Source organism: Mobula hypostoma, chromosome 11 (genome assembly GCF_963921235.1).
Source record: "Mobula hypostoma chromosome 11, sMobHyp1.1, whole genome shotgun sequence".
In the NCBI taxonomy this organism is placed as follows: domain Eukaryota; kingdom Metazoa; phylum Chordata; class Chondrichthyes; order Myliobatiformes; family Myliobatidae; genus Mobula; species Mobula hypostoma.
In genome coordinates, this window is record NC_086107.1 from 96,436,481 (window position 1) to 96,454,634 (window position 18,154).

Consider the following 18,154-nt stretch of genomic DNA (forward strand, 5'->3'; position numbering starts at 1 on the left):
GGCTGGCGGTGAGAGGGGCCCTCCCAGTCAGAGCCCTCCTGTGCGCCCGGAACGTCGTCTCCGCACCCCACTGCCCACGGGAGGACTGCAGTGAGGAGGAGTCTGTGACCCACCTCTTTGCACACTGCCAGTTCGCAAAGAGGGTGTGGAGGAGGATGGACGGGCTAGTGTCACCGTTTATCCCCAGCAGCTGCCTAACAGAGGACTCTCTGATCTACGGGCGGTTCCCGGGGACACACATGGGGACCAACGTCCGGTGCTGCTGGCAGATCATCAACTCGGTGAAAGACGCTCTTTGGTCGGCCCGAAACTTGATGATCTACCAGCACATGGAGATGTCCGTGGGAGAATGCAGCCGACTGCCACATTCTCGGCTGCAGGAGTACGTGCTGAGGGACGTACTGAAACTCGGTGCAGCCACCGCAAGGGCCCGGTGGGGAAGGACCACAGTATAGGTTTCTCCACCCGTGCGATTGGGAGGGGTCGGAGGGAGGGGAGTATACCCCTCAACAATGAAATGATATGGTAAGCTGAACTACTGGAGTGCCACGTGGGTGGCTATAAATACGGATATGTACCGAGTATAATGGAAACGTATGTAAAGGATGAAAAGTTCTTGAATGGTTTATTGTATATATTTATTTTTGAATAAAGTATATTTTGAAATTAAATAAAAAAAATCTCTTCCCATTAGGGGTCGCAGGAGAGAACAGTTACGGTACACATGCTTAATCCCTATGTACCGGTCGTCGACGTTCTCACTTTTCTAGCACGTTATGTGGAGAGAGTGTGGAGGTGTGAGGACGTTGACGAAATTCTGGAGGTTTGGACATCTAATCGGCTGGTCAGGGTTAAGTTAAGGACGGACACCAATGGCTGTGTCATCCACCCACCCTCCGTCTTTGCGATAGGAGGGAACCGGGGCTACCTGGTTTACGCCGGACAACCGAAACTGCGCCGAAACTGCGGCAAGGCAGGGCACATCACGGCCCAGTGTAAGGCTGTGGTGTGCAGAAATTGCAAGGTGGAGGGACACCTTACCAAAGACTGCATGGAGGCCAAATCCTGCAACCTCTATGGGCAGGCGGGCCACCTTTATAGGACCTGTCCGAAACGGGTGGGCTCCTATGCACAGGTGGCCAGGGGTAGTGATGACATCGGGATAGCCCCAGCTGGAGTGGAGGTGCCCGCCGTCTCTGTAGAGGAGATGTAGGTTGCGATGGAGGGACAAGAGCCCAGCCTGGGCTCCCCCTCCACCTTGCAGGACACCCAATACCCCCCGCTTGATGAGGGTTCAATGGAAGAGGGGAGGGCCGAGGGGGAAGAGGAAAAGTGGAGGGTGGTCACAAAACGAAAAAAGACCCTAAAGATGCCGCCAAAAAGACAAAGGGCGGAGAAATTGGAGAGCTCTAAAAAGAGAGAGGTTGAGCATCACTCGTCCTCTGAGCACCTGTCTTCCTCGGAGGAGGGCGGTGGGGGTGGCCAGAAACCCCGACAGAGGAAGAGGCGGGTTAATCGGGCAGAGGAGAGTCAGGGGAAGAGTGAAGGTCTGCTAGCCACCCCCCAGTCGCAGGATGGGGGGATCAGCAGAGTCTCTCAGCTCCGGGAATCCGGGAGCAGTCATACTTCTGGTGGTCTGCAGCCAGATGGAGGGGCGCCCCTGGAGGTTCCATTTGGTGCCGAACCAGTGGCGCCCCTCCCTGGCAGGGAGTACCAGCAGTACCTGAACCCTCAGCAGGTGGAAGACTTCACCAGGACTGTGGGGATGAGGCCTCCAGACGGGAAAGAAGAGAACGAGGATTTATAAAAGGTGATGGACCTTAAACTGGCATCTTTAAACCTTCGCAGTGTGAAGAGTACTGGGCGTTGCGTCAGCACGCTTCGGTACTTGAACACTGTGAACGCCAACGTGACCTTCCTGCAGGAGTGCGGTCTGCCGCACCTCAGGAGTTATCGACGGTGGTGGTCCCAGGGTTTGTCGGTGTGGTCGGGGGGCAACGATGGTCACGCTTCCGGCCTGGGGATTCTGCTGCGGGGAGGCAACTTCTCAATCACCCAAGTTAAAGAGGTGGTTGCGGGGCGCCTCCTGGTAGCAGACGTCAAATACCGGGACACACCACTCCGGCTGATCAACGTGTACGCCTCCCCCGTTCGGAGCGAGCGGCTGGCCATCTTCGAGCAGCTCCCAAAGCTGCTGGTGACGTCCCAGCCGGTCATTCTGGCCGGAGACTTCAACTGCACCATTGATGCGGCTGGACGACCCAGCAGCACCGACGGCAGGCTGGACAGTACCTACAGACTCCTGATGGAAACTGTAAAGGCAGCCAAGCTGCGCAACGCCTGTGGCACCCCCACAGGAGGAGCACAGCCGCAAGCCACCTGGACACGATCGGACGGCTCAGCCCGCTCCTGGATCGACTTCCTCTTCCTGTCAGAGTCCCTCACGGTCAGGTCCACCGACATCACGCCGGTGTTCTTCTCTGACCACTGCCTTCTGAGAGCCACCTGTCGTTTACGGGAGGACCAGCAGGCAGGCAGGGGGACGTGGAAGCTGAATGTTAAGTTGCTGACCCCAGAGAACATCGAGGAACTAGAGAAGGAGTACACAGGTTGGAGAACCTTGAAAACCTTCTTTGATTCCCCGGTTCACTGGTGGGAAGCTACCAAGGAGAACATTAGGAGGTTCTTCATTCGCAAAGGTATCCAGAAAGCAAGGCAGGAGCAGAGGGAACTGCGTAAACTCCAGACAGAGTTGCAGCAACTTCTCCTACTGCAGTCGAAGGGGGTGGATGTCAGGGAGGAACTGCGAGAGGTGAAGGGCCGGCAAGCCCAGCACCTCGCCGCCGAATCCTCCAAGATCATCTTCCGATCAAGGGTCCAAACCGTGGAGCAGGACGAGACGTGCTCACGCTTCTTCTTCCAAAAGGTGCACAGGGGGAGCTCTGTGATCCACAACCTTCAGGAAGAGGACGGCTCAGTCGCATCCTCGCAGACCGACATACTGCGGATCTGCAAGTCCTTCTATGCCGGTCTGTACGACGAAAAGGCTACAGAATCCACAGCCTCCCGCAACTTCCTGTCGTCTATCACGCAGGTCTTAGACGACAGCAAGCGGGAGAGTCTGGATCAGCCACTGACCCTGGACGAGCTGACAGGCTCCATCCGTTCCTTTGGGTCGAGTAAGACTCCCAGAAGCGATGGCTTACCGGCTGAGTTGTAATCGGCTCTGTGGAACTGGATGGGCCCAGACCTGCTGGAAGTGTACAACGCTATGCTTCTGGCGGGTAGCATGTCTGAGTCCATGAGCAAGGGCATCATCACCCTCACCTACAAGCAGAAGGGGGAAAGGGAGGACATTAGGAATTGGAGACCCATCTCTCTCCTGAATGCGGATTACAAGATCCTGTCCAAGGCTATCGCCAACAGGGTCAGGTCAGCTCTGGGACAGGTGATTCATCCAGACCAAACCTGTGCTGTACTGGGCAGGAAAATCTCAGACAACCTCACGCTGCTGAGGGACACCATTGCCTACGTGCAGGACAGGAGGGTGGACGCCTGCCTGGTCAGCTTGGACCAGGAGAAAGCCTTCGACAGGATATCGCACACGTACATGGCGGACGTGCTCTCCAAAATGGGATTTGGGGAGGGAATCCGGAATTGGATCAGACTGCTCTACACAGACATCCGTAGTGCAGTGCAGGTCAACGGGTGGGAAACCGACTGCTTCCCCATCAGGTCTGGAGTCAGGCAGGGCTGTCCTCTCTCCCGTCTTGTTTGTGTGCTGCATAGAACCCTTTGCGGAAGCCATCAGGAGGGATGGGGGCATAAGAGGGGTGACGCTGCCAGGCAGTGGAGGGACCCAAGTGAAAACCTCCCTGTACATGGACGACGTCACCGTCTTCTGCTCTGATCCGCGGTCAGTTCACAGGTTGATTGGCACCTGCGAACAGTTCGAGCTTGCGTCGGGGGCCAGTCTCAACCGCACGATGAGCGAAGCCATGCTCTTCGGCAACTGGCCAGACCGATCCAGCGTCCCCTTCACCATCAGGTCTGACCACACGAAGGTGTTGGGGATCTGGTTCGGAGGGGCTGAGGCGTGCAACAAGAACTGGCAGGAGCGGACTGCCAAGGTGAAACAGAAACTGGGACTGTGGGGAGGGCGCTCCCTGTCGATAACAGGCAAGAACCTGGTCATCAGGTGTGAGATGCTCTCAGAGCTGCTGTACTTGGCGCAGGTCTGGCCCGTCCCCCGCTCCTACAGCTCGGAAATCACCCGGGCTGTCTTCAGATTCGTCTGGGGATCCAAGATGGAGCGGGTGAGACGGACCGCCATGCACAAGTCCCTGGACAATGGGGGCAAGAACGTCCCCAATGTCGCCCTCACCCTGATGGCCAGCTTCGTGTGTGGCTGCATCAGGTTGTGCATGGATCCCAGATACGTGGGCACAAAGTACTACTATGTGCCTAGGTTTTACCTGTCGCCCTGGCTACGAAGGATGGGTCTGGCTTCTTTCCCGCGCAACACCCCTGTCAGCTGGTCGTTGCCCCCTTACCTGTCCTTCGTAGAAAAATTCTTCAAGACCAACACATTTGACCACAGGGCCATTAGACAGTGGTCGGCACGTAACGTCCTGCAGGCACTGCAGGAGAAGGACGTGATGGACACAGTGGGGTGGTTCCCTGAGCAGACTGTCCAGTTCATCTGGCAAAATGCCTCATCGCCAGATCTCAGCAACAGGCACAAAGACCTAGCCTGGCTGGCGGTGAGAGGGGCCCTCCCAGTCAGATCCCTCCTGTACGCCCGGAACAGTTCCTCCACACCCCGTTGCCCACGGAAGGACTGTAATGGGGTGGACTCGGTGGCTCACCTCTTTGCACACTGTGGGTTCGCAAAGAAGGTGTGGAAGGCACAGTACTAAGATTCATGCCCAGCAGCTGCGTAACAGAGGACTCTCTGATCTATGGGCTGTTCCCGGGGACGCACACGGAGACAAACATCCGGTCCTGCTGCCAGATCATCAATTCGGTGAAAGACGCTCTTTGGTCAGCCCGAAACTTGATGGTCTGCCAGCAGATGGAGATGTCCGTGATTCAATGCTGCAGACTGGCTCACTCTCGTCTGCAGGAGTCCGTGCTGAGGGATGCACTCAAACTTGGTGCGGCCACCACGAAGGCCCAGTGGGGAAGGACCACAGTTTAACGTTCATCACCCGTAGGAGGGGGAGAGGTTGGGTGGGGAGGAGACCTACCCTCATCAGCGGTGTGGACAGATAATCAACATGGTGCCCAAGGAGTGGGTGGAATTGTTAATTTGGGAAAGTATTAGAGCCATTGCCTGCCTTTATTGTTGATAATTTGATTGTTAATAAGTTTTAACTCTTGACCAAGGGTTGAGAGTAAACGCATGATTTATTGTAAACATCTTTCATTTGTAAATGAACAGAGTCAACGCAAAATTTTTATTGTTAATAACTGTATTGAAACCTCCGGTTAAACCGAAAGCTACGGATTTCCCCCCGACTGAATCACCGGTGACTTTGAAAGCGATATCGGAGTTAATTCAGAGGGAAATTTCAACCTCTGTTAGGGAGATGATTCGTACGGAAATTGCAGGCTCTGTTAAAGACCTGATTCATACGGAAATCTCAACTAATTTCCAGAAAATTGCCGATTCAATGGATAAGATGCAAACATTTATTGCGGAACATCAGTCGGCTATATCTGATCTTCAAAAATTCGTGCAACAAAGTGAGCTTAAGATGGGGAAAATCGAAGAAACAATTAATGTAATGAAGAAGAAACTTGACTTTTTGACTTTTAAAAACTCTGACTTGGAATCTAGAATGCGACGGCAGAATTTACGAATGATCGGGGCGAGGGAAGCTGTTGAATCCAACAACCCCATGAAATATTTTTCTCAACTTTTAAAAGATGCATTCCCTACTGTATTTCCTGACCAACCACCGCTTCTGGATCGTGTTCACAGAATCCCATCATACTCGTCTAGGTCAGATAGACCTAGGCATGTTATTTTACGTTTTCATTATTTTCAAGACAAGGAGAGACTGTTTCGATTCGCTCGATCTAAAGGTTTCATTGATTTTTCGGATCTTAAGTTCCGATTCGTGGAAGATTTCAGTAAACCAATCTGGGACCAACAGGTTCGTTACAGATCCGTGATGTCGGAATTCTATAAGATGGATTTAAGACCAGCGCTGCTGTACCCTGCACGTCTAAGGATTCGCATGTCAGATGGAGCCCTTCGTTTTTTTGATTCTCCATCGGATGCCCAGAGTTATATGGATCAACTTTCATCTTCAACATCTTAATTGCCTTTTTTTAATTATCTCCGTTGGATCGGAGGCTGTGAATTGGTTGGTTTTAACTTTTTCGTGCCCTATCTGGGCAGAAAAGTTTATTTTTGATTTCTTAATATGGTTGCTAAACTTTCTTTTTAACTGCGTCATTTCTTTCTTTTCCCAGGGGATTCTGGGTGGTTACTTCCCTTTTGTCATCTTACGTATTTCCTGTGTGGCCTTAAATTTTGTAGTTTTTTTTAAATTTTATTCTGTTTTGCTTTTTATAACCACTTTATGTCCATAATCCTATTTTTTCTTGTTGCTGTGTCTATTCATGGGTTTGAGGTTTATTGTGGTTTTTTTTAATATATATTTTCCGGCTTTTGTTCTGTTCTGTGTGTATTTTAATTGAGCTAACTTTTTTTTTTACTTACTTTTTTACTGTTTTACAATTAGCTGATCCTTTTCATATTTATACCTTTTTTTTTTAGGGAGCGTATACCGGAAGTCATGGGGGTAGTTTTAGCGCTTGCTTCTCTCTGGCGGGTCTGCTTTAGATTTTGCCTTGGGGTCTTGGGGCGGTGGGAGGGGCTTCACGTTTTAGTTTGTTTCTCTTTGGGCTATATACATTATTGAAGTACTGGTTGCGTCCTTTTTCCCGGTATCTTTTGTATGTTCTGTTTCCTCTCCGGGTTTGTGGGTCGCGCCTATCGTCAATCCTCCTTGTTGTGGGTTGACTTTAGGATTTATGGAGTCTATTATTAATTTTGTCTCCTGGAATACTAATGGTCTTAATCATCCTATTAAAAGGAAAAAAGTTTTTAAAGTGTTCCGGAGACTTAAAGCACAAATTTTATTTTTACAAGAGACCCATGTACGGAGGGGGGACAGACTACGTTTTTTCAAATTCTGGAAGGGACAACAATTTCATTTGAACTCCAATGCTAAGATTCGAGGTGTCTCTATTTTTATAGATTCCTCAGTTACTTTTATACAACAGGATATTATCTCTGATCCGAATGGTGGATTTTTATTGGTTAGTGGTTTACTATTTAATAAAAAAGTAGTTTTGGTTAATGTTTATGCTCCTAATATGGATTGTCCGGAATTTTATAAATCATTGTTTGATCAGTTTCCGAATTTGAACGAGTTTTCATTGATCTGGGGCGGAGATCTTAATACCTGTTTGTCTCCAGCTTTGGACCGTTCGGCTCCTTTACGGACTTTACCTAATAAATCTGCAAATCTGATTAATTTTTTCCTTTCTGATTCTGGGTCGACGGACATTTGGCGTTTTCTGCATCCTCAGGAAAAAGATTTTTCCTTCTTTTCACATGTTCATCATTCCTATTCAAGAATTGATTATTTTTTCATTGATTCTCGTCTTATTCCTTCAGTGATTAAATGTGATTATGATTCTATAACCATTTCGGATCATGCTCCACTTAAGCTTTCTATTAAAATTATGGCCAATATACCAAATAATAGACAATGGTGTTTTAATTCGCTGTTGCTTCAGGACTCGGACTTTGTTAATTTTATGAATGAACAGATTGAGCTTTTTTTTACAATTAACCATACAGAAGATATTTCGGTTAACACTCTTTGGGACACTTTTAAAGCCTATATTCGGGGTCAGATTATTTCGTATTCTGTTGCTTTGAGGAAGAAACAGAAGCAGGAGGAGATGGCAATTGTGGACAAGATTAAAGAAATTGATAAGAAATATGTTATGGCTCCTTCTGAGGAGTTATACAAACAAAGAACTGAACTTCAAATGGAACACAGTTTACTACTCTCGTCCTCGATTGTAAACCAATTAAAGAAAACAAGAAGTGACTTTTATGTTCACAGTGACAAAATTGGCAAGCTGCTGGCTAATCAATTGAAATCTAATTATGTTAAATCTCAAATCAATCAGATTTATAACCAAAATGATCGATTGATATTGGATCATGTGGGGATTAATCAAACCTTTTGTGATTTTTATTCTTCTTTATATCAATCAGAGTCTCCTCGAGATTCTAAATATATGAATGATTTTTTAGATAAGTTAGACTTCCCTCAGATTTCACAGGATATGTCTTCTTTATTAGATACTTCCATTACAATGGATGAGATTAAGAATGTTATTTTTTCTATGAATCTGGGGAAAGCTCCTGGCCCTGATGGGTTTACCGTTGAATTTTATAAATGTTTTGCTTCTTTATTGATTCCTTGGCTCTGTAAGGTTTTTGAGGCTTCTTTGAAACTTGGTAAACTTCCTGAATCTTTTAATAGAGCATCAATTTCTCTAATACTAAAGAAGGATAAAGACCCTGCTCAATGTGCATCTTATAGACCAATATCTTTATTAAATGTTGATTCTAAAGTTTTTTCTAAGTTATTAGCAAATAGACAAGAAAAAGTACTTCCTTCTATTATTTCGGAAGACCAAACGGGTTTTATTAAAGGTCGTTACTCTTTTTATAATATTCGTACATTGTTAAATATCGTTTATACTCCCTCACAAAATGTTCCTGAGTGTGTTATTTCTTTAGATGCCGAGAAAGCTTTTGATAGAGTAGAATGGCCTTATTTATTTAAGGTGCTTGAAATGTTTAACTTTAGCTTGAAATTTATATCCTGGATTAAACTGTTATATCACTCCCCTGTAGCCTCGGTTCGTACTAACTCTTTAAACTCACCTTTTTTTCCTCTCTTTCATGGTACTCGACAAGGCTGTCCTCTTAGTCCCCTATTATTTGATATTGCATTAGAACCTCTTGCAATTGCTATTCGAGAATCTTCAAATATTACTGGGATAACTCGGGGATTAAAGTCCCATAAATTATCACTCTATGCTGATGATTTACTTTTATATATTTCTAATCCTGAGAGATCCATTCCTGCTGTTTTAGAGTTATTAGCACAATTTGGTCTTTTCTCAGGTTATAAATTAAATCTTAGTAAGAGTGAACTTTTTCCGATTAATAAACATCTTCCCTTATATTATAAATTTCCATTTAAATTGATTAATAATTACTTTTCATATCTTGGGATTAAAATTACTTGTAAATACAAAGATTTATTTAAGACTAACTTTTTACCATTAATAGACCATATTACTCAACTTTCATCTAAATGGTTTCCCTTATATTTAACTTTGATTGGTCGTATTAATGCAGTTAAGATGTTTTTTTTGCCAAAATTTTTATATGTGTTTCAGGCATTACCAATTTTCGTTCCCAAATCTTTTTTTGATAAAGTTGACTCTAAAATTTCTTCATTTATTTGGCAGAATAAGAATCCGAGACTGGGTAAAATACATTTACAGAAAGCTAAGAGAGATGGAGGTTTAGCACTACCTAACTTTAGATTCTATTATTGGGCTATTAATATTCGACATATGAAATTTTGGTTACTTGACCAGGACATACTACCTATTCCTAAATGGGTAGCATTGGAATTACAATCTGTTCAGGGTTATACACTTGGTTCTATTTTAGGCTCCTCTCTCCCTTTTGATTCGAATCGTCTTAAGCAGGTCTCTAACCCGATAGTTAAATATGCTTTGCGCATTTGGTTTCAATTCAGAAAATTTTTTGATCTTAATCAATTCGGGTTAGCGATTCCTATTTTAGGTAATATATTTTTTCCTCCCTCTTTTACGGATCGCGCTTTTCAAACTTGGAAGACTAAGGGTATTTTACGGTTTTTGGATTTATTTTTAGATGGTTCCCTTATGTCTTTTGAACAATTATCTAATAAATATAACTTATCAAGAATACATTTTTTTAGATATTTACAAGTTAGAAATTTCCTAAGTACTATACTTTCTTCCTTTCCAATGCTTCCTCCTACATATATTTTAGATTCGATAATTAACCTTAATCCATGTCAGAAAGGTGCATCGGCTATGATTTATAATATTATTATGAAACTTAGGAAAGCTTCATTTGATAAGATTAGGGTAGATTGGGAACAGGAATTGGGGCTTACCATTTCTGTGGATGATTGGGGGCGGATTTTACAATTAGTTAATACTTCCTCTATTTGTGCTAAACATTCCCTAATTCAATTTAAAGTGGTTCATAGAGCACATATGTCCAAAGATAAGTTAGCGCGTTTTTACTCGCATATTAATCCTTTCTGTGATAGATGTTCGGGGCAGATAGCCTCTTTAACTCATATGATTTGGTCTTGTCCTACTTTGGAAACTTTTTGGAGAGATATTTTCAATATTATTTCTAAGGTATTAAATATAGATATCTCTCCTCACCCTATTACTGCTATCTTTGGACTACCTAAAATTTCTAGTAATCTTTCCCCTTCAGCCCGTAGAATGATTGCATTTCTTACTTTAATGGCGAAAAGATGTATTTTACAACATTGGAAAGAGCTTAATGCTCCAACTACCTTTTTTTGGTTTTCTCAGACGATTTTATGTTTGAATTTGGAGAAAATTAGAAGTAACCTTTATGATTCTTCATTTAAATTTGAACAGATTTGGGGACCTTTTATTCGATATTTTCATTTAATGTAATATTTACCCTTCTTGTTTTTTTTTCACTGTTTTTAATGGAGGTCGGGATTGAGGACGTGATTTTAAGTTTAACTCTGTTTGGTTTCAAGTTAGCCCATTGCTTTGCTTTGCTTTTAGTTAGCTGCACGGTGGGTTTTTTTTTGGGGGGTTTTTTTTCTTTTTTTTCCATTGATATATATAAAATTTAGTATACTATTATGTTATCTTGGTTTCTTATGCTTAAATTACATTGTAGTATTTTCTTTTTGGTATTGATATCTTTTGGAATTTTATTATACTTTAACATTGTATTAATGTTTATATGGCTTACCTTTTTTGTATACTTACAAAAAAAAACTGTATTGAATAAGGTCTCACAGTCAATGAATGGTTTTCTTTTATGTAATTATTTTTATTTTGTAATATTTCTGAATAAAGTATTTTTGGAAAAAAAAATCTCTTCCCGTTATTTGGAAGGTAAATGCAAAGGCTTAGGTTACAATTGCCATCTTTGAAGATTGGTTCTTGAACCATTTTGTCCTCGCTGTTGAACGTTATTGCTTGGCCAAGAAAATTCCTTTCAAGATTCTCCCTGTGCTTCACAACACCCCCCCCCCCAATATAAAGGTTATATCTTTACCCACCAACACCACATCGCTACTTCAGTCAATGGATCAGGGAGTCATAGCCTCCTTTAAGGCCTATTATTTACGGCAATCTTTCTCACAAGCAGTCAGGGCTACCCAAGATGATGTGATGAGCTTTAAGGGAGTTCTGGAGGAATTATAACATCTATGATGCCATCAAGAATATTGCTGATTCTTGGGATGAAGTGAAGAGGTCAAATATGAAAGGAATGTGGAACAAATTGTGCCCCCAATTCACACATGCTTTTCAGGGGTTTACAGCTGACGGCAATCGCTGAAGCCAGGCAAGCTGTGGCTGATATTGGTAATCAACTGCAGTTGGACATCAGTGAAAATGATGTTGTAGAGTTACTCGACTCCCATGCCGAAGAACTGACCAATGAAGACCTTATGGAACTACAGCAGCAGATGATAGCATTTGAGGAAGAAGACTGGGACCTAAAAACTCCAGAACTGAAAAAGTTTTTGATGAAAGAGTTAGCTGAAGCCTTTCGTCTCACTGAAGCAGGGATGGCAAAGTTAGAGGAGCAAGATCCTAATACAGAGAGGTTCAAAGTTTACCGTACAGTTACCGAGGGCCTCAGCTGCTACAAGGCCATTTATGACGAGAAAAAGAAAAGCTCTGTACAAACGTCCCCTTGATGCCTACTTCAAAAAATTGACTCTAGTAAACTCCCCCTCTCCAGCAGCAGAATCAAACCCTGATTCTCCAGCACCAGGTCCATCCTCTCCAACACCAAGCCCATCATCTTCAACAACAGCCATCATTCCATCATCTTCTCCTGCATCATCCAATTATTAATGTTATCATAATGTTACCTCACAAATGCCCCTTCTGGTATGCAAGACATCGATGGAACGAGAGTTAGTGTTAGCCTTTAATCATAATCTCTTTTCTCTATCTAAACTGTTTTAAGAACTGTTCCTTTAATGTTTTTTACAGTACTGTATACCTACACACATATAGATTCTCTCTTCAGTACAGTATGTAGTTAATTTTATTATTACTGTATTATGTTTATGTTTTAGTGTATTTGGAAGTGTTTAAGTGTTTTATATGCATAGAAAGGTAAAATATATACTATATACAAGACAAACATTTGACTAACTGATGCTAAGAACCGTATGTACCTGTTTCGACTTACCTATAAATTCAACTTAAAGACAGACTTAGGAACAGATCTCATTCGTAACCCAGGGACTGCTTGTGGTGTCTGTTTCTGCAAAAATCGCCATCTTAGTTTCTGATCATCCCCCTATCAGTAGAACTATTGCCACATGCTTTGTGCTTGCTTCTTTGTTCTAAACTTTCAATAAACAATTGCAAAGCGACAAATTTTCGATTCATACTCCGACTCTGGGAAAAAAAAACACCTGTGGATCAGAAATCACCAGATCCAACAAAGTCATGGTGAGAGAGCTGCCAGAAAAGGCAGATTTGCTCCCAGATGGATAGAACCACAGGAGGTACTTTTGATAAATGATAAGTGTTTGTGTGCAGAGCCAACGAGGTAGCCAGTGGAAACTCTGGACTTGGGTGAAACGGTATGACTCACCTCCTTGTCACCCTCACAGACAGAGCAAGCAATCAACTGTACCCAGTAAGTGTCATTGCAGAGAACCTAAGTGACGAACACCAGCCAGTTGCATCAGACCTCACCACAGCCGAAGAAATCAGACCCAAAACAAACCCAAATGCAAAAGACACAGAGCGCGTAACAGCAAACCATGAACAGTGTGTTAAAGTACAACTGTAACTGTACTCTGCAATGAAGGGTGTTTCTTGCAGGTAGGTTTCTGAAAGGTAGATGATCAGTTGTACAGATCAGAATATAAAAATATCGCGGAAAAAACAGATGAGAAGGGACCTGAGTTACATCATGTTCCATAGCTTCGATGGCAAGGCAGACTGAGAAGGAAGAAATTACACACAGCGCCTGAAGGCAGTGACCCCAGCCTGAATTGGGGAGTGAATACAAATGAGCTGGCCCTTCCAGTGTTTGGGTCAGTGACCAAATGGACAGCCCAGCAGTGTGTGCCCATGGGCTAAGGTCCTTGCAACCGTTCAAATGCAGACCACCCAACCCTTCCTGTACACTGATGGAAGGGTCTGAGACACCAGTTGTCACAATCTGACCATTTTTTTTGTCATGGCAGAGAGTGTGAACTGGTGCCTGTGAGCCTGATACAATTACCTTGCTGGTACCCCCAACGAGACAGTAACCAGATGCTGCTGAGTTTCAGCTGTCAGTGAATGAAGAGGTGAAGGTAAGAACATGATTAAACTGCAATCAGCCAGTAGGGAAGAAGGTATATGAATGACAAAGCTGCTTTTAAAGACTGTTGGTCAAATTCCCAGAACGATCTCTGCTTACAGTCTTGCAGGTAGCCATTAGGGATGAAAGCGTAAATGTCACTGCAGACATAGATGCACATAGGGATATGATAGGTAACTGCCATGTGTGGAGGGGTGGCTTCCTTGCTGGTCAAAAGCTATGTTTCTGTTGTGCCAGTCAGTAACTGGGTCGTTTAAAGTTTACAATGCTCTCTTCTCATTGGCTGGTTTGCATGCCACGGTGCCAATTTCTAGTTCCGGGCACCTTTGAGCATGTAGAAGGGGTTCACCTTCTCTCTCTTCTTCAGGTTGAAGCTGCAACCAACGCTGAAGGACCATTGAGAGAGAGCGCTGCAGATGTAGGCAGCCTTCCCACCCCCACCCCCCACATTTGTTTAATTAATTATCTGTTCGTTCTTCAGTTTCATAATTAGGGAGATTTAGCAGGGTACCCTTTCAATTAAAGGGCAAATGAAGGTCAGTATAGTGGCATTGGGTAGTTTAGACAAACGTTTATGTAGCTAGATGCCTGATTTAGTGTTTCCACTGTTCATTTCCAAATAAAGAATTAATATACCCATTTTTTAAATTTGTCTTGTTTCACTCATTGGATCCCTGAACGTGCCCTTACTTTACATTTGGCACAGTCGGCAGGATCCAGTGGTGGTACAGAAGATCACTCTTTTTAGATGGATGAGTAAGAGAGAGACCTCCCTCCTATAAACAATAGAGTCCCTGGATGGACCAATAATAGCGCAGTATTTGGTAGTTTCATTACCAGCCACCTGTAGAATAGTTGTATCAGTTGGATTTCCTCGGGGTTGAAAAGAGACACCACATCATTAACTTAACACAACTACACATACTTAATTCACTAGGAGAAAGGATAGCCAGACTGATGCTTTCTGCTTGCAGCCATAGTAAAGCACCAGCACAAGATGATCGCGGGGCCCAAGAATGAGAATGAAGCATTGAGTGAGCACTGTGTTGCCATGGGGTGGAGCTGCCCTAATGGCACAGCACTAGAAGATAAGGTTCCTTATGGTGTTATAGGCAGGTGTGATAATGGAAACAAGCTCCCACTGCCTACTAAATGCTCCCAATGGTGTGTGTGCCTCAAACAGCCTGACAAGTCCAGTTCCTGGCCTTCACATGTGTGGCTTACAGTGGTGCTAGAAAGTTTGTGAACCCTTTCTCCGTAAATATGGTCTAAAATGTGTTCATAACTTCACACAAGTCCTAAAACTAGATAAAGAGAACGCAATTAAATAAATAACACAAAAGGACATAGATGCCACCCCCCCCCCCACCGCTGTGTTTGTTTAATTAAGTATTTGCTCATAGCAAACTTAGCTCTTTGGGTTTATAATTCAGGGAGATTTCGCAGGGCAAGGCAGGTTATCGCTCAGGTATGTCCCACCATACGGATTGGTGGGAAAGTTACCCAGGTTCAATTCAATGTCCGGAAACTGCTGCAAGGCCATATGTTTCGGGAAGATAAACAGTTATGGGGAACAGCATAGTTCGCTGAAGTAGTGACACAGCTCGGAGAATTGAGGCAGATTCGCCTTCGTAAGCCATCACAATAAGCAGGATGTGACGCTGCAATTTTACAAGACTCTGGTGCGGCTGACCTGGGAAATCTTCATGCTGTGATGCTTGCAGCACTGTAGCAAGGACGCCTGCACTGGGGAACTTTTGTTATGGGCTGAGACTGGATAGACTGGGCTCGTTTCCCACAGAGATAAGGGGTCCCGGGGGTTGCCCTGACACAGTATATAACAATATGGGAAACCAGGATATGGACTATTGTCAAAATCCACTTCCCACGGCACAGGTAGCATAAAATGAGAGGATGTTGAGCTGACAGGGAGGAGACTGAGATAGAGATTATGAAGCCAGTGGGCAACTGAGGGGTACAGATCACATGCAGGCACAGATGTGCAAGTTTCAATCAATATTGTGGTTGGTACAACGACAGTAGGCTGAGAAGCCATTCCAGTGCTCGACTGTTCTCTGCTCCTCATTACAAAGAAGGGAAGGGAGGGGAGATCTGTTGGGGTAATTTCACCAACCTGAGATGAGACAAGGACTCAATAAAATCTGCAATTTGAAGGTACAATGGTCCCTGAGCAGGGCAAACGGAATGCATTCACAGAAACAATTCAGGGAAAGGTGGGCAAATGCAAACCTACAAAGCAAAAGGGCGCAACCGCCAAATTGTGAGGGTCCCTGTTCCTGCACTGCAGAACAGGGCCAAGTGCTCAGGGAATTGAAGCTAGCCTGTCACACCATCAGGCCACGCCACTGATTAGTCTGCAAAGCCACCCTATTTCTGCACCCACTGTATAACCCATGTCAGCTCAGCAGTGAGCAGAGGAACAGGAGGCCATTATTAAATTGTTTTGTATGCAAAACAGCCAAGACACGTACACAAATCGAACTGTTTTAAAAAATCTGGGGAAAACTGTCCAATGACCTGTAGAGACACAAAGGCTATGGCGTGAATCTTTAACATCCAGACCAACCAGCCTCTCTGAGGGAAGCACAGCCACCAAACAATAGTAATCATAGACAGAACAAATAGAGGTGTGAATGGCTACATCTCAGCCTTCAGCTGGAGCAGGCAAACACGCCCATTAATGCTTACAGTGGGAGAGTCTATCCTCTTTCCAAAGACTTCACTTCTGTGTAATTTTGGAAATATTACTGTTCCTGCTAAATTCATGCTAAACAAGAGAATACCACCTGTGTCAGATGCAGGATTTGCAAACAAGACCACACAATTCATGGTCCTCTCTTTCCCTTTGATTAACTGCACAGACTCTGATCAGTGCCTGTCTGAAAGACTCTTTGCAAAAGTGAGAATCTTTGCAGAGGTGTGACCCTCCCACAAGGGAGACTTTACACAGCAACAAGAAAAATGAGCACAGATGAACAGTGTTCCGAAAACTCTGCCGTAAACCTGGATTGTGAGGCATCTCCATGGCTGCATTGTGATGGCATTTTGCACCTTGCGTACCTAATCCTCCCCACCCCCACAACACAGCACCAAAGCCCCATCTCAGTAATACATTCAGGCAACAGCAGAACTCCAACCCTTCTCCAAAATCTTAGACATCCCAATACACATCAGCAGTGCATTTCCCACATCTCCAGCCCCAAAATAACTTTGCAAAGATTTTCATCAGATGGCAGCGCAAGATGATCATTTTCAAAAACCACTCACTCAAACGTTGTACGTTCACAGCGACGTCCACAATTGCCAGGTCACTGTGGTTCACGTTCAGCTCAGTTTCCCTCCAGCAAACATCACTCCGACCACAGCTGCCTTCTTCCACAGAGCCGCGGACAGTCAGTTTGAGCATTTCGATGATCGACTGCACAATTTTGATGGAGCTGCCTCCTTTCCCTTCAAATATTTCCTGTTTCACAAGAAAGGCTGTAATCAATACTTGTTTCATTCTGCAGCACCCACTCCCGAAGCCCTGCCGACACACACGCGGACACTAACGTTCAAACTCATCTTTGTGTTGCCCATTGTGGGTGACCGGAATCATCCATCACCAAAACCAAACCATCTTTAACAAATTCCAAACACAGATGCTGCCTAACCTTGTGAGATCATCCTCCAGCATTTTGTGTGCATTAGTCTGCCATGGGTCAATCATTTGCTAGCTATCAAAGTCAAGACAAGGGAACAAATTGAATTGTTAAAAGGTGGGGGGGGGGGGAAAACAGTCCAATAACATGTGGAGACAAAGTCTATGACTCAGCCAGCCTCTGAGGGAAGCTCAGCCACTCAACAATTGTAATTGCACATTTTTAAAAAAGCACAGTGTTATTGGCTGAACCTCAGCCTTCAGCTGGAGAGCACACCCATTGTTCCTCCTGTAGATGAGATTATTCCCTTTAAAAAGACTTGGGCTACATCCACACTAGACCGGATAATTTTGAAAACGCCGGTTTCGCGTAAAAGCCACAGGCGTCCACAGTAGGAGTTTTAAAAAATACCTCTGTCTACATTAAAACGGATATTTGGGTGCATCTCCTCCTACTGGGCATGCACAGGACACACAGAAAACAAGCGAAGAGGAAACAGTATACTTGTTGTGCGTTTGTCCAGTTACAGACTAGAAAAACTTAAAAGGAAATTGCCAAACAAAAATCTTGGTGCGCGTTTGTCCAGAAACATTTCCTACAGCCATAGTCTCTTCACCGATGAAAGGGACAACAGCTTCAACTAAATGTAATAAGGCTTGCTACTGGGCAAAAGTGAAATTTGCTGTTACCTCATTTGTTTACCTTTACTTTTGCCATGTCTTTGTGTATTATTTTGCTGTATTTAACATGTGCAATAAAAGGAGTT

The 18,154-nt window shown here is 44.3% G+C and overlaps 1 protein-coding gene across 8 annotated transcripts in view; it reads right to left on the reverse strand.

Moving 5' to 3' along the window:
• The window catches only part of LOC134353972 (zinc finger CCHC domain-containing protein 3-like), a 233,661-nt gene that overhangs the window by 166,305 nt on the left and 49,202 nt on the right, over positions 1-18,154 (reverse strand). For all 8 annotated transcript variants that reach the window (XR_010019704.1, XM_063062585.1, XM_063062581.1 and 5 more), the window contains one exon: positions 17,015-17,210. The gene's annotated coding sequence lies outside the window, so the exon portion shown is untranslated. The remainder of the gene's footprint in view (positions 1-17,014; positions 17,211-18,154) is intronic.